This window comes from Ischnura elegans, chromosome 1 (genome assembly GCF_921293095.1).
Source record: "Ischnura elegans chromosome 1, ioIscEleg1.1, whole genome shotgun sequence".
Classification (NCBI taxonomy): domain Eukaryota; kingdom Metazoa; phylum Arthropoda; class Insecta; order Odonata; family Coenagrionidae; genus Ischnura; species Ischnura elegans.
The window spans coordinates 116,225,348-116,242,715 of NC_060246.1; the positions used below are offsets into that span (position 1 = coordinate 116,225,348).

Sequence of the window (17,368 nt, forward strand, 5' to 3'; positions counted from 1 at the left end):
TCCGTGATGTCCTCCTGAGCGATGGAATTCTCGATCTCCGCCAGGGCCAGCTTGTTCTCTTCATCCTCCTTGTCTTTCTGCCCTGGTCCACCCTGACTTCCTGGCCCCTGGTCATCCTCGGTCGTCAACCCCGCCCCCTTATCGTCCTCCTTGCAATTCTCGGCCCCCTCGCCCCCGGTCCCCCCCTCGCCCCCGGTCCCCCTTTCACCCCCGGTCCCCCCTTCGCCCCCGGCCCCCCCTTTGCCCCCGGTCTCCCCTTCCTCCTGCCCCCCCGCTCCATCTCCTGCTGGAGGCTGATCGCCACCCCCGACCCCCTGCTCCACCACCACCTCCTCGTCCACACAGCCCTCTCCTTCCCCGTCGCCCCCGGCCTCTGGAGGTGGCTGGTGCCTCGGGGGCGGCGGCGGCCCCTCCGCCTCCTCCAACAGCCTGACGCGCCTCGCCCGTAGCCTGTGCCCCCTCTCCTCAGGGGATGCCCTGCGTGAAAAATAAAGCTTGGAATTTAGCCAACTAATCATGCATACATTTTCGAGGAATTCCGCTGTTAAATTGTTTGAATTAACTCTTTCAAAAATATACGTCGTACGAAGTAAGCGAACGTCTAAAAGAGTACTTTTCCTCCTTAAGTTCCCTTTCAAGTATTGTATCTCATATTTCTTGGGTAAGTATTGATATTTAGTCAAATTTTCTTTTTTAAGAACCCGCGGGGTGTCAAGTTTTAGGTTATTCCACTTCCCTTGGGTTGGTGTCAATATTTATTTAGTAAGTTGTCCACACACAGCATATTTGCCAGTTTACAGTTACTTTTATGATTCTGTGAAAAGTGTCTCCAATGCAATCAATTATTGTATTAAATGAGGTGATGTGTGTATCCATTATCTCTCTGCAGTATATATATTTTATCTTTCTTACGGCGCGGCCTGAAATATTCGATTATTAGGAAAAAAAGTATCGTGATGCATTTTTTGAATTATCCACTGATGCTAGGAATAAATTTTAAAAGAAAATAAATCCTAAAATAAAATCCCTGATAATTATAATTTTTAGTAAAATATTTAAATTCTAAAGGTTGCTATCAGCAATTATAACTAAATAATTTAAAAGGTATAGAATGTAGCTATATCCTTGGGTAACAATTGACTTTTGTTTTAGGAAAAACACATCATATTGTATTCTTGTTGAAGCTGAGTTTTAATTTCCTCATAGGTACTTAATTATTCGATTTATCAGTGGTAAATAACGTATATACATCTGAAGTGAGTCGCTTACTTGATACAAGATTACATCCGATTCAATTCAAAGTTTTCGAATTCTATTATTTAGAAGAATGCACTAAAACGCTTGAGATGTTGGTTTATTATTGATATACGTAGCTACTTCAGCCTAAGAGGAAATATTCATAAGATCGGGCATGCTGACTGCGCGGTAGCCGGTGGTCTAGGCCAACGTATACCTCGTTATGTTGTCTATTTACGGGAGATTTTGTAACCAGCAGTTTTGCAAGGGCCGCCTAATTTGGACTTTAGCACGTTTCGGTGGCGGCCACCTGGTGGTTAAGGTTGGGACTCGAAGAGGAGGGAACCCTCGGCGAGGAAGGCATTCGACGTCCACGGACTAGCAGCAGGAGACAGGCTCAAAGACTGGCTCTGATTATGTACTCCAGTCTGAATAAATAAGTTTGGGTCTGGGTACATGCGTAACTCTCATTGCTAACCCACGTTACAGTTTTAATATTTTTGTTTCCGAGATCGCAAATGATTTACCTCGCGCATTACGAGTGTTGTACGCGAACTCTGATATAAGGCTATGCCACAATTTCAAGCAATTTGGTGGTTTAAAACAGTACAACATAGGGCATTTTTACGAGGGTAACTTGAAATTTTGTTTGAAAAATTTGAGTTTGAAAACGAAAAGCGCATCCTTGTATTCGCTGATGCAAGTCAGTACATATTCTTCGCTCGTGTTTTTTGGGCATAGTTTCAAATATTTGTTCGAAACGAAGTACTCCCAGCTCATACATCTTGACTAATAATTTTTCTGACTTTTGCAAAGGAAATCTAAATATATTATACTGGCCTGCAATAACTGCAGCCATTTTTGGCTGAATTCAAATAAAACATTTTTGTACTCATCATGTTCAAAGCTCGACATTTCGATTGCACATCGATGCAGGCTAAGAGATAAATCATGAGGAGATACATCGACTCATTTGAAATGAAAACTGACGTAATCACCTTCAAAATCAAAAGATAAAATCCGTACTAACTCATTATTGCGTAAAGCTATCATCAGAATAATTACCCTAGAGTGCATGTAAAAATGTTAAAACGACTAGGATACTTGATAATGCTTAGAATGCAAATAATAATGCTAGATGTTGCCTCCTACCCGCTAGTAAACCCTCACCACGGGTATTGTCAATTCTTTCTCGCCATCCTGGATTCATTCACGTGAGGACAGTACAGTAGGTAGCGAGTCCAAGTGGCTGAGAATAAGCTTAAATTGACGATCGTTGCCCACACCTTCCTATCCTCAAATCACTTATCCTATCTTATATAGCCTAACTACCGCCACAGGAGTCCTTTCCTCTTAAAATCGACACTGCGTTAAATGAGATCTCATAGCATGGAAACGGAATTCGATTCTCTCTTTTATTTTTGAGCACTTATTAATCCTATTCCACATGTGGAGTGAGATGTACTAGCTTTTAACAATCCCTGAACTTCATCAGATACTGTTTTTCATGAGTGATTCTTCTTTGTTTCCTCTCTTTCTATTTTATTTTTCACTATTATCTTCTCAAACGAACATATAATAATCTGAGAAATTAATAGAAAATCTGAATAGAGTGATCCAAGCGTTAACAAAAATGAGGACTGCGCCAAGGTAGCAACTTAAGGTAAAATATTTTTATCTCACACAAGTAGATATTCTATGTATGACTCATGATTTTTCATGCAATATTACTGCTTATTTTTGTAAAAACCCTTCGTTTTTTCGTTGTGAGCATTGTGGCATTAAGTTTATTTTTATTAAAGATAGAAGAAATTTAACGGCGTAGTGATTATTTGCAGAACTTAACGTGTACTCACCATTGTTTTCTATGAAATCTCGTTGATTCAGCAAAACTGGCTTGAAAATGTATCACTACTATGGTGATAAACAGCAATTTTATCATTATACACATTTCATAAGAAGTTATGAAGTTATGTCACGTGTATACAAGCTTGGTGAGAGATGACGGTAATCCCGTATAGTCCAAACATATGAACACGAATGACATACCTATAAAAATGATTTTATATGAATTATAAATGTATCAAAACTTACTCTTTAATTACAGAGTCTTCTATCACCATTTGAAGAGCCGAAAGTAATCATATTTAGCACACTCACCAGTATAAATGGTCACTTTAACTTGTGGAAAAGCCCACCATATTAATAGACGTGTGTCTTGTTATGGTATTTGTTTACTTAGTAACCATTGATTGAAGGTAGTGTCTGACCGATTTATAATAACAATTGCCGAAATAGACAAAAGTAAGTACTCTGAATGCGCAATTTTGATATTATTTCGCCAGGTAATCATGTTTTTGGTTGAAATTTACCCTCTGGTTCAAAGAGTTATCATTTATTTGACTCATAATTAAGGATTTTATGAGAAAAATCTCTGTTGTGTTCATTTTACGTATGAAAGTGAATGTTTTTCTTGGGGCATTTTAAACAGAATTCGGCAACTTGTAGCATTTTCTTGTAGAATATTCGTTTATATTTTAAGCTGTACTGTTATTTTAGTTGGCGTATGCTGCTATCATTAGTTTTTTTCATAGTGATATCAAATCGGGTGTTCAACCAAAACACTTAAGATGGTTTGGGTGGGCATCTTGTCAGCCCTTATCATATTCTCATGTGAAGCATTTTTTCGTAAAACTGTAAATAAACAGATTATGATGAATACAGGTTTAATGACGGTTAAAAGCGAATCGCTTACTTAAGTGATTACTTGAAAACGCATGTAGATGAGCATTTTATAGTCCAAAGTGGTATTATTGCCTCTGTCATTTAATTAGCTATTGATATAGCAGCATTAATTGCTTAGCTAGTCTGACTGTTAATAAAGGAAAAATCAAAATAAAAAAGTAAAGGCTTTCATCACCTACTACCTCTTCTCGTCCTACCTCATCTTAACTCAATTCAAAGCTACTGGCATGTGCGCAGGAGTTCTGTTTCGACTGGAACGATTTTTAAAGAAAATAAAATTTAATATATTTTTGGCAAAGGGAAGTGTCCAATTTTAACGAAAAAATTTTCCAGTATTACTGAATCCTTGGACCCAGCATTCATAGTTGTTTCTTTAAATGAAATACTCATATCTTTTTTCAATGTCATACCTGTGAGCGGCGTTTTAGTATTCTCTATGGCAGACAGGTAAATTTAGAATTGGAAATATGTGGTCTGAGGTAATGAATGGGATGATGAGAGGTACTACTTATGCTTTGCTATGTGGCAAGTGGATTGAGGGGATGAGTCATAAAGATCTTTCCGACGTGCTGTCTAGGGTTTTAGATGTGGAAAGGAGATAATAATTCAAAATTTTCTAGGATACTTGAGGAATGCATCGCGTACATCAGGGAAAAGAGAAAATATTAAATGATTGGTCGCAGGAAGGATGTTCGATAGCCTTAGAAAGTATGCGAAGGTTGAATGAATCTCCGGAAGTGAATGAATAGCTCCGTTGACGCTTCTTCATCGCTTGTGGGGCCTGCCGATATTCACGGGGAAGAAACGTCATTGTGTAGTTGGTGGCTTACGTTCCACCTGAAGCGGAATCATCACGGCGAATGAACTCGCGAAAATAAAAAGAAAATAACCCACTCTCCCGCCCTATTCGTTGGCAGCAGCCATCCCACCTCGGGCTCCGCGGCATTGTTCCAAGTAGCGGCGATGAGGCGCTGGGAGGGTGTGGAGTAGAGGTCGTCGGGCCTGCTAGTGGGAGCTGGGAGTTGGGTGGATTAGTAAGAGAAATAGCTCGGAGGAATCGCCGAGTCGAGGTGGAAGGGTTAGTGAAATAAGGTCGTTGTTTGTGTGGTTCGGCCGGAAGGGTTTAGAAGGAGGACAAGGTTGAGCGACCCGTACTATCTGGTGATACAAAGACGATAAAGGAAATCAAAATGATACTGAATGGTATAAATTCTCACTTCACGTCCGGTAAAAGTGTTTGACCGGCATTCAGTCAGAATCATTAGTGCCATTGTGAAAACGATTCGGTAACTCCAAGGAAGTTATGAATTATAGTATTTTATTATCGTGGTTTAACCTCTTTAAATATGTTTATTATTCAAATAAGTATGTGAGATTATGGCTTCTACTTTATAGTTTCCTCCTCTCAACTATTTGATGTGCTTTGCACATTCACCAAGGAAATTATTTATTAAATAATATAGCGTATTTGGCCCTCTAAAAGTTATTCGCAAGAAATAGCATATACACCCTGATCTTCAACTCAGAGTGTTATCAAGTCATCGCTTTTAGCAAAACACTCTCCATAATTATTAGATGAGAGCGATTGTAATTGATTTACTAAATTTCTTCTCTTTTGATTTCATCACACAGCTGTGAAAAAATAAAGAAGGCCACAAGCATTGTTGATTAATGCATTGCAAATATTAAAGAAAAGAACCTATTACAATAGTAGTCGCGGCAAAGGTACGGTCGCTGGCCTTAGAAAGTAAAGGGAAATTTGGTTTTTACAACTTTTGAATTAATGACGATACATGCATTTAAAATTTTTTGTATGAAATTGAGTAAATTTTGCGTTGGTTTTTGCCTTCAGTATGATTTTTCGGCTGGAAAAATTCATTTGATCTAGTAAAAAGTAGACATTTCACCTAAAATATTTTAACTTAACGTTACGCAAGAATTAATTACAACGAGTGCATAAAGAGGATAAATCCATCAGTTGATTTTGTTTCCGCGGAATTATTGCTTACGAGTAGTATACGTAGTCATGTTTTCTATCGAACACGTTCTTTTACGAAATATTGGGTAGAAGTAACATAATTCACACTAAAGTAGAAAGGAATCGAAGTTAAATGTTTCTGTCTTTCCTTAGATGAGGAATGCAGGATGTGGAAAACTCTTAGGGCCGTCGCATCATTCTGTTCGTAAAGCTCCTTTTAGAACGACACATGAATAATTAGATGACGAAAGTTGTCAAATTTTATGGAGTGAAGTTAGACAGTTAAATGATGCTATACTGCCCTCGTATTAAGTTATAGAATTCTCCTTCAACTTGGAGGAATTATGATACAACGTAGCTTTTTTTAAGTTAGAAGTCAATTTTTTATCACTATTTTTTCTTTCATTATTCTATTTTCTGACTGACAAAGGCATTTAAAAACTAAAAAGGAATATGTTTTAAGAACTACAAAATATGACTCCAATTTCCATTCTTGAAGAAATAATTTTTTTCCTTATTTTTTATTAAATTAAAGTAATAACGTAGTAGTATCTTGTAGTTTCAACCTCAAATAGCCATGTTGATAAGATACTTCATTTAAACTAAGTGGCTATCTACAAATTATATCTTATGATGACATTAATGAGGGAGACTTATCGGATGGTTGCAGCAACCTGATTAACTATCCCTTTTTGAAAGCCGTTTTGAAAGTACATCCTATTAAAAGGATGTTATTACACAGAGTCCTCAAAAGCTGAACGTTTTACTACCTTAATCCAGGAATTTGATTTATATCCAAGTTGACGCCGTAAAAATGTAAATCACATCCGTGATGATCCTTTTACTCTGCGTTGCATTGTTTCAACGTAACATAAATTTTTCTCTACCCACTATGCCTGTCATATCTTAGTACGGTTTTTTCATCAGATTTTTAACGAAAATTTTAAGTTCGTGGAACTAGTCACAGAAAATTACTCAAGTTTTCTACTCAGCCAGTCTTTTTCAACGTGCGTTCCTATGCTTTAGATTAAAAATAATAACTTCTCTAGGATTTAATTACTACTACTAATTCGTGGTGTAGTAAGTGTTTTCCAACCCAGGCTCAGTTTTGGAAACTATTTTATCTTTCTTTATTATTTTTCCTGTCAAAAAAAGGCATTTGAAAACTTAAAAGGAACCAAAAAATATACGGCTCCAAATTCTATTCTTGAAGAAATAATTTTTAAAATTTATTTTACCTTAAGGTTAATTAATACTTTTCTCGTAAAAGCATGCACTTATATTTTGCTCAATAATATTTCATGAATCTGCATGAAATTTGAAAAAGAAGGATGTAGGGATGTGGAGCTACAGGGAGTGAACAACCTTGGTAGCAAAATAAATCCAAAATATAACGTTAAGTTACTCGGGAAAAATGTAAATTTTATCAAGCGATTCCTGAAAGACTCAATCTTGGAATGTTTGGATATAGAAAATACAGTAAACACCAAAGTAGCACTAAGGGGTATATAGTTCGAGATTTCTACACCGAGTGATTCATGTCAATAAAGGACACATCTATGAAGATGATATCATAAGAAAAGTCAGAGTGAGAGTAAAAAGGGTTCAGGCGGTAAAACATTGACTTTAGGCTGAAGAACTCGAAGGAGCCGAGGAGTTTATGGAGGATACTGAAAAAAAGAGTGTGAATCTGACGAAAAAAAGCATCAGTGGAACAAAGGGCTCGGAAAAAACTATATCGCCTAACGCTCAATGGCAGGTGAGGCAAAGCGGTCAGAGCGGCGAAACTTCAAGGGAAGAGTGCTTGGGATAAAAGCGATTGGATGTGAACCCAAAACCTTTTTGGCTCCATATCGTGAAACTCCAGAGTAAATAGTTTATGGGTATCATCGAAAGAGCTTGCCAGTCAATCATTTTCTTTGAGAGCGTGAACAAATTTTAGGACACCAAAAATGGTATTGGGATATCCGACGTCACTATCTTATTGGTTTAAGTAGCTTTTATCTTTATGGGATACTTTCTTACCAGTTCTGAGCTAAAAGTAAAAAGAACGCCGGGGTATTGTGTAAAACTTTTGTTAGAGCTTGAAGAGCATATCTTACGTCAATTTTATTGCTATTCAATTTATTAGTTTCAAGTTGGTATTTTGCAGGGTAATCTTTTTTATACATGTGGCCCTACAACTTTTAATATTAATAGTCAGCTTTAAGAATGGTTCAGGTCAAAATAGAGTGAGGAAATTTAGTACTTTGAGTTATATGAGTAGTTTTTTGAATTTTTAGAATACTTATGTCGTTTAGCTCGTTTAGATAAATATTACATTTGACTGTTTAAAACTTTTTTTAATTAAAAACTTCAGAAATGATGGAGAGATAAAAATGGAATTTTAAGGCAGTAAATTTATAATATGAAAGCCAATGATTTCTCTAACAATGTAATAACGCTTCCCCTGCGAAAGCGCATGCATGCCTCGACAGCATTTGTTAAAAATATTACCATTAAATCGTGAGACTGAACATCCGTATCAGAGGGTGAAATATTATTCATGAACCCGTAGCTCGCTTTTAATTATTTTTTCTCCATTTCCCGGTTATCTACTCTCTTCGCGTCTACCCCTTCCCCCATTGAAGCTGCCAAATACATTGTAGTTTACTCTCCCTTTTTTCCCGCTCTTTTTCCGTGAAAAACAAGGACGGCGGGACTCCGATTAAAATCCTTATCGGATCGCTGCCATTCGGACAGGAATCCGACGGAGGACTCGGCTCGCTTGGGTCACTCGGCTGCTAACGTTCCCTCTTCGCCAATTCCTATGTGGGGGCGCTGTGCTGCGAGAGTGGGGGGCAATGTTTTGTTCGCTTCGAGTGGTGGAAAAGGGCTTAAGGGCAGCGGATAGCTAGGTCACTGGGTTGTGGGACTGGAAAGGGCGTGAACGGGAACGGACGAACCCGTGAACGAAGGGGCATGGTGTAAAGAGGGAGAGAGAGAGAGAGAGAGAGAGTTGGATATGGCACTAAGAACCGCCTCTTCCAGTCGTCCCATTCCCGCTCTCAGTTAAAAGAGGCCCCCTGTGGGCGTATGCAGTGAGTGTATAGAGGAAGCTGCGTTGACCGGTTAGAGCTCTTTTCGCGGGTCGAGGCAGATGCGGTTGTGGGTACTGCGCGAGGGTAAAGATTTGCGCGGCGCGCGGAGCAAGTGTTCCCTCCCCGTGGGCACGGCTCGGATTTGCGGAGGTGCTCAGCTAAAGGGCGATCTGTAGGTCTGTATGCGTTCGATGAGTATATGTGTGTGTATGTTTTCGGATCGAAACGGCAGAAATGGGTTAAACGGGCGATTGAGAGGATTTGGAACGGGACGAATTAATCAGTTGATCCGCTACTACTACTCGTAAACGGGGTAAGGCGAGGAGGATAGAGGGGGAGGCGTAAGGGAGTTTTTTTTTCTTGTTTCCCCGCCGCCTCCAGTGCCAAAATCACTGTGTGAGCGCGCGAAAGGTAGAGAGCCGCTCTCCGAGCCTCTTTTGTTTGTGGCGACGAGGAGCCAGTGGGAAGCGTCGCGTCCCGACGGGCGACGAGGATTACACGCGGCTGTCCCTCTCTCTTCATTCGCTCTCCTGTTTATTTCCCCCTTTCGAAGAGCCTATCTGCGCTTCCCTGGCCCGCATTTCAGTCGCCCCTTCGCGGAACAAATAAAGAAAGGAGAAACATATATCAACCAGCCCTATTGGGAAATCCGGAACAATCCTCGATCCTATTTTCAATGGGATAGATCTGCCTCTAGTCGCGTTTTCTTCCCTTCTTTGCTACTCTGGAATGCAATACAGTGATCGTTTGGAGGCGTGGTGGCGCAACGTAGCCTTGCACAACTCTAAAGAATTCTGTTTACTTGATGCATTTGTTGAGGATAACTGCTCATTTTCATCGCTAAGGGCCCGTTTCAAGTTTGTGTCACGATTAGAAAGCCTAGAATATAACGTAAATACTACTTTAGGCCAACAGTCTATTTAAAATGGCTTGGAATTTTGCGCGAGGCACTGAAATTGTATTTTAATGATGATAGTTTTTCGGGTTCATTCCGCGTTGATTCGAATTTTGTGGACGACAGTTTCGGGCGCGTTCCAGCTACCGTCTTTGGGTCCAAATGATGGTCGGATTGAATTTTATTGGTTTGGATAATTAAAATTGGTTGCCAACAGAGTAATATCATACAGGCGACATGGTAGCACTACTATTTCATTGAAACCCGGGTCGAATCATTAATCTAATGCGCAAGCACTTCGAAGCCTAAAATGGTTCTAAGATCATTTAATTTACGTACAATTACAGTATTTACTTATGTTTTTGGCACCGCAGGGCCCAGATGATGATAATTCTACTTTAAAATCTCCATTTCTGCTCGTTACGTTTCGACTCGGGGCTCACCCTCAGGGCTGAGGCAGATGCCCCGAGTCGGATAAATTGGTCGGCAAAAATGGAGTTTTTAACCCGGTGGGAATACCGAGAAAAGCTTACCCAAATAACTTGCAGAGAGAGAGAGAGATCATCAAATCTAATTTCAAAGTTAATTTTTCATTGCAAAAGACTTGTTTAGTTTACGGAAGAAAAAAGAGTAGAAAGTGGAATGATATTAAGACACATTAAAAATGAAATAAATGGAGTATTGCATATTTATGATATAAAATTATGTCTGAAAACATTTGCCCATCTGTGCTAATGATGGCGTAGTAAAACTACTTGGAGACAAAAATGACTTAAAGCCAAAGAATAAACTTGCAAAATACGTAATTTGCGTTTCTTGGTCCTAAATTAATATTCTTTATTGTATTCTTGAATTCGATTCTGTGCCATCTTAAAATAAGGCCTCAAGTACACGAATAATTTTTACGGCAGTAGATATGAATATCAAATTTATTAGAGTATTCTCAATGTGGCATTGAGAGTTGGCATTTAAGAAGGGTTTAAAGTGAATAACGTCAGAAAAAAAGCGCCGCTTCGGTCTCCGTTCCGTCCCTCATCCCTGACCTTATGCCCCTTTCTCATCTACTATCATCCCTCTATTTTGTCTTACTCCCCCTGGGATTAATCGGTCCAACCTAATTTTCGTCCTTCGCACCAGTATGGAAACCAAACCGCCAGTAGGATTGCGTTGCAGATGTTTTGAGGGTGATGGCGCTCCGTGATACATCTACGGGATAGCACACCTGCTCGCCGGACCCATTCGTCTCCTGCTGTTGAGGATGCTTTTAATTTGAACGCCAGCGATGAGGTGACAATTTTTGAGTTTCCTTGAGATTTATTGTATAAATTCTTAAAAAAAATACAGTGAAATTTTGACGCATTACGTCTCCGAAGGTAAATGATAAAGATTCAGCTCTTGAATCACATGTTCCGTATGTTTTGTGGGAAGTCGATTTTGAATGCTATTGATGGAGTCGCTATAAAGCATTTTTGATACATTCAATGAGCATGATTTAAATGCCAACTTAAAACATGCTCTGAATTCCGGTGGTATATATTTTTGTTTATACATGTTCTTACATAATGGGTTTAAAATACAGATTTTTCTTGATAAGATCTTCATTCTTCAGGTATGTGATGAAGTACTGTATGATAACTCTGGACTGCTTTTAAATTTTTTTCCATTTTTATGAGTTGTTGATCTCTTTATATTCTGCATCCTTCTCACGAACTGATAGCATGGCTTATCGATTTTATTTTTTATCGCGCTTAACAAAAAAATGTCTGCCTGAGTTACTGGAAACTTTTATTCCTTTAATATGGTTTATGGCCCCCAATTTTCGAGTGAGATGAATATTAATAATCGCGTTTTTCGCTTGAAATGCTTGATTTTATGAAAAAAAATCTGTGTGAGGACTCTCCTCTCGCATATCCTCCATATTAAATGGCTGGAACCCGTCCGATCAGTAGATGGGAATCGGCGCGATCATTTCGCTCGATTGAGCGATCAAGGGTATCGGCCACGGACGACCGCAACGGCCACCGCGCGGCGAATTTACGGCGCCCGACAGAGAGGAAGGAGACGTGTGACGGTTCATTCCCGGGCGTGAATCATTGGCCTTAGATTTTTCAATCTAGATGCGTCCTCTCCAGTTATAGGGAACCCAACGCATTGCTCCCCGGTGGGTCCCGCGTCCAGTCGAGCGAAGGGTGAGAAGCCGGTGGACAGTGATTGGCTGATGGGTTAAATGGGCATTCCTTAATGGCGAGGTGCGGTCAAGCTTCCCCGCCCTCCTTTCACATTACCCTCTCTCCTTTTCTCTCGGGACTCACCCCTCGAAGACCAACGGCGCGGGACTGGAGTGTCTAGAGCAATGGGAAGGAAAGAATGCTAGAGTGGTAATGAACACCATTCCTTGTTCATCGTTTGATTCACATGTTTTGGAGGTATATCAGTATAAAAATCCCATATGCGTCTAAATATAATGGTCTCCTTTGGGAAAATTGGCTGAGAGTTTTATTTAGTGGGCGTTTTCATATTTATAAGTCGTTTACAAAATATCCTTCCTGGGATATCCATAAAGTAGGCATTTGAGAAAGGGTAGCTGCAATCGCCTACGGGTATGGTATATACTTTTGTATATACGGTAATCCACGTCAAATGATGGTGGAAGGTGACATTTCAACCCGATCGTTATCATTTCCTGTCAAATTAGGCCCAGGTATTTAGAGAGTCATGAGAAAACACCGATTTGAAGTTTTATCAAAGTAAAGAGGCAAGCTAAGGGAATAAGTTTTCGTGAAATCTGAGTATGCCTCACTATAGATGACCTAAAGCTAATTTAAGTATTGATTCAGCACTATATATTATACCGATTCCGCGTGTGGTAATATTATTTTAAAGAAGAATAAGTAGAACTTTTAAATTAATACACTAAAAGGAAGGTTGTATGAATTGTCAAACTAATGCTTATTAATTATCAAATTTTAATCGTGCATCTCTCAAATTAACTTATTCCAATAGTTTTGAGAAAAAAATTTCTGTTGCACCAAGGTATTGCTGTCGTCTCTGAAAATACCAACACATCAAATTGGCGGCATTGCTCGACATAGAATTTCTCAACTAATTCATTAAATTTTACAAAAGGGCCTCGGAGTTTCAAAGTTTGATGGGAAGGAATAAAACCTCAGTATGCAAAAACTCCCAAACTATGAGAATTGTTTATATATTCTAAGTTTACATGGGTGGTTATGTCCTACTTGTGCCTGAATATTTTATTTTTCAAATTATGGGGCTCCGGCTGTATTAGCTAATTTTATCCGTAATCAAAAATATATTACTTAGTTACACACATCATAAGTCCAAATTAAGTCAGTTATCAATCTGTTAATTTTTATCAACAGTACTTTCGTTTTTATAAGAGCTGCGTTTTAACATGCATAGATGGATTTCTAAAATCGATACTCTACTTAGCTGGAGAAACTAGCTCCTGTGCAGAATTTTCATAGATAAAGAAACCACTTTATTTACTATGCCGTAATGGGGGAAGGGACAATAAGTGTGTTTATATTTTTGGAATTAAGGAAATGCTTCTGGATTAGAAAATTGAAGTCTCTTATAAAAAAATGAGGGAGTTTTCCATCCGCGGAAACAAGAATTTCTTTTGTATACTCCTCTTTATGTAGAGTTTTTTTAAACATGCTGTGAATTGAGATTTTAGCGCCATCGCCGTTGAGTCCTCAATATGCCAGGGAATCCTCCTCACGTCCATCGCGAAAAATAAAGCCGGCCTACTCTTTTGAATCGTTTTGAAAATTCGGCCGTTGATCGTAGAGGGCTCAATCCCCACGGGGGCATTTATACAAACAAAAAAAAATCACTGACGCGTTGAATCCCGAGGATCATGGGCATCGCTGCGAAGATTCCGTCGTGTTTATGGACTCTGCTCGGTCATCGCTTCCCATTCTTCACTCACCTTTGACGGATCTTGCTCTGCTAGATGGGATCAGCGGCGGTGGATAGGGAAGGGGGGGATGATGCCCTTGCGGATGATGTTAGCGGCGCGTAGGGGTCGTGGGTGGGAGCAGGCAGGGGCGGTGGCCCAGAGCGGTGATTAGGGCGATGAAGTGGACTGGGTCCGTCGGGGCGCCGTGTTAATCCGGGCGCAGGTCGTCCGTCCGTCGGCGGGCAGGAGGCGGGGGAGGGTGTGTTGGCGGCGGTCGGGCCGTATCTCTCCTCGGGGACTGCGCAAGGTTTCGTGGGTGCGTGCCGTGTGGTCGCCTGTCATTCATTCATTCGCTCGTTCGTGCCCGGCCGGAGGCGGTAGAGGGCTAGCCGAGGTCAGGAGAGGACGACCCCACGTGCATAAAAAAGATGCTAATCTCCAGTGCCTGCACTGAGAAGGACGAGCGTGAAAAGAGTGGTTGATATGAATTCCGAGCCGTAAGCAGCGTGGGAAGGGTTTTGCATTGCATTGGTTCTCGTTGGCACAATGTTTGATGAACGCTGGACGCTTGTTAGTAGTGACTACCGCGATGTACTGTGGGTGGTGCAACTACTATGGATTCTGGAAAGCCACATCTGTTGGATTGAGACGAAGGAAGAATGAATAAAATACCCATAAGCGTCATAAGCTATTATGCAATGGGTGGATATATGCCGGGGAGTGTGAGAGGTAATAAAAATTAAAACAATTCCTTCTTGAAACCCTGTTTTTACGCATTTCAGAGGTGAAATTAGGTCTTAATAAATTTTTCTAATGCAAGTATATTTTAATCGAAATTAACCAGAGTATGAAAACCGCTAGACCCCATATTTTGGGTAGGACGTGTCTCCGCCCTCCCGCACTCAAACGATAATGCACGTGTGCACTGTGGCGGATCCAGAATAGGAACAAGGGAGGGCTCGGTTGGGTTGAAAATTCCAGCATTAGTGGGGGTCGGAAAAAATTGCCATTACTATCTAGTGTAAACTGGATACCCAGGTGGGGGGGGGCTACAGCACCCCCCTCCCCCACCGATCCGCTATCAGACACGGTGTGCGGCTAATAAGTGAGCATTTGTTTTCGGAGATACTTGTTTTCTAAACTGTTTTCTTAGAATACAAAAAAATTAAATACGAGTGCATACATTGAACTGGGGCCGTTAACCAGCTATCAACCTGTCCCTTCCTTAGAATCAATTATTAATTCAATGCTCTCTGGTAACTTCGCCTTGTTTCATCCAAAATATTTACGTCAAAAAATTTAAATGTTCTTCCATGTTGGAATCGGTGAGAACAGTATGAATCCATATGTTTAATCATGAATGAAGCCTATATTTCTATTGCTATTTTCTCTGAAGCTATTGAATTGCACTCAGCGTAGAAACTTTATTCAATGAAAGTGTGCCGAGAAAAAATATTTATTAGTATTTTTCTCGGGTTTTCAACCGGATCAAGGTCTGCATAATGAATGCCGACATTGTTTGGGGAGACTTTCCCAAAAACTCAGGTCTGATGATATTTGCCTGTTCTTTTCTTATTATTTTATCCATTGGAGAGCAGCCATAGACATACGATTGGGGAGCTCTTAGTATAATTTGGGTTCTGTGGTGGGAAGTGAATATTATTATGGACCCTATTATATCTAATGTCCACCATCCAGCTCCTCATTTCCCTTCTGTTACCGCAACTAAGCGGAGCTGATGTTCTACGTATTTATAGTTCACTGGGTACAGATAATACGTTTCTGTTTCTGACGGCTGTAATGTTTCTTGGCTTAGTGATGTAAAAATAATTTGTACTTGTTGTGATGAATGGGTGCAATGAATTATTCACGATTAGTATGTCATTGTCATTTCTCCTTATCCATATCCTTTGGCTGGTATTTATTCTGTATCAGATATTCTGCTCACTCGCGTTGCTGGATATACTAATTTCAGCGTTATTTTCTCATCTATATGTAAACGATTTTTATCACACGAAAAACTTGTCTTGGTGATAAATTGTAACATTTTTTCAATGGTAAATTTTTTAATAGCACCACCTGGTTTTGGCGAGAATTTATCTTTCTCAATGGGGACCACGTTCACTTTGAGGTCGTCCTTGACTATGCGACATTAACTTCTAAATGGAGAATAGGGCAGCACACGCCACCTGCTCTCAGCATATTTGAGATCCAGGGAGAATTATTTATTTCCAATTAACAAATCTTTTGTTTTCATTTTATTTTGTGATTTTATTTTATTTATGTTAAATTTATGTTAGTTTCTCAGAAAAGTTTGTGTTTTGGTCTACATTGGTTTTTATTATTTCTCATTTCCGAATATTTTTAAAACTGCAGAAAGAATAACTAGAAACTTCACACGTATTTATTGCATTCTCTCGGGTGCTTCAAAGTTGCCTGGAAGGAGAAGAGAGCATAGGGTTGGTTTTGTAGTGTGAGTTTAGGCTTCCTACTCCGTGGCTTGGCAGAGAATCTTCAGACTCATTAGTACTAAAGTGCTCTGTGAAGGGAACTTCAATTACAACACTCCGTCCGTCGGATGGGACGTTAAATCGTCGTCCCCAAGGCGCGTTTTGCTAAGAGCAGGCTAATGCCAACGCTCTATTTCTCTCCATCCTTCCCTCACTATCCTCCCTCTTGGCGCAAATGGCCATACACCCTGTTCTAGTCTCCTCAAAACACCACACTAGGAGACGATAATTTTTATATTTACAGCCAAAAACAACGTCATATACGCTTATGTCGATTTTGTCTATTTTCTAGCCTTCTGTATCGAAGTAATCAGAGTCTAGGACCCTGCGTAGCGTACTAATTTGTATTACATCATTTATCAGCTTCCCTGTTGCATTTAGAATCGGGAATAACACATTGACTTGGAGACCTCTATGAGAGGGGATGTGTTTGCCCTCTCCAAGGTTGAACATCTTGAACTAGTGGGTGAACGAGACTTATTGTTAGAAGCGGGAGAGGTAATAAAGAATATAAAAAAAGAACGTATCGTGGGAGAAAACGCCGCCAAGGGAATGAATCCAGGATTGCCTTCGGAAGGCCCAATGGTACGAAATTGAAGGAAAAAAGCATTGGGCTGAGGTAAAATTGAAATTGGCGAGGTATTTTTTTTCCGGTGGGGGTGAGTTCGGGGAACCGGTAGGAGGAGTGGTGTGGGAGGGGAAGGATGAGCGATAGCAATGGGCTAGGAGCATTGTGGGTTGGACGAAGGGCAAGACGGAGGGAGGGGGAAGGTTCGGCAGCGGACAGGTAGGTACGGAGAGTTACCCGCGCGGCGACAAAAACTTGCTGGACTGATTGGAAAAAAGCTGGTCTAGGGAAATGTATTCCGGAATCATTGAAACGTATTTTGCGTGGTTCGTCCGGAATGGTGTACTTCATTCTCGATGCAACTGAACTGGAAACCAATTTAGAAGTCTCCCTGCTCTTTTTTTCCTCCTCCTCCTCCTCCCTTCCTCGCG

General features: G+C 40.2%; 1 long non-coding RNA gene across 1 annotated transcript; it reads right to left on the reverse strand.

Annotated features, from left to right (window-relative positions):
• Positions 1-302: 302 nt before the first annotated feature.
• LOC124153500 lies at positions 303-3,488 on the reverse strand. Its single transcript, XR_006863668.1, has 3 exons — positions 3,397-3,488; positions 3,093-3,285; positions 303-477 (listed from the first exon to the last, which is right to left on the reverse strand). It is a non-coding gene; the product is annotated as an uncharacterized LOC124153500 (long non-coding RNA).
• Positions 3,489-17,368: the final 13,880 nt, after the last annotated feature.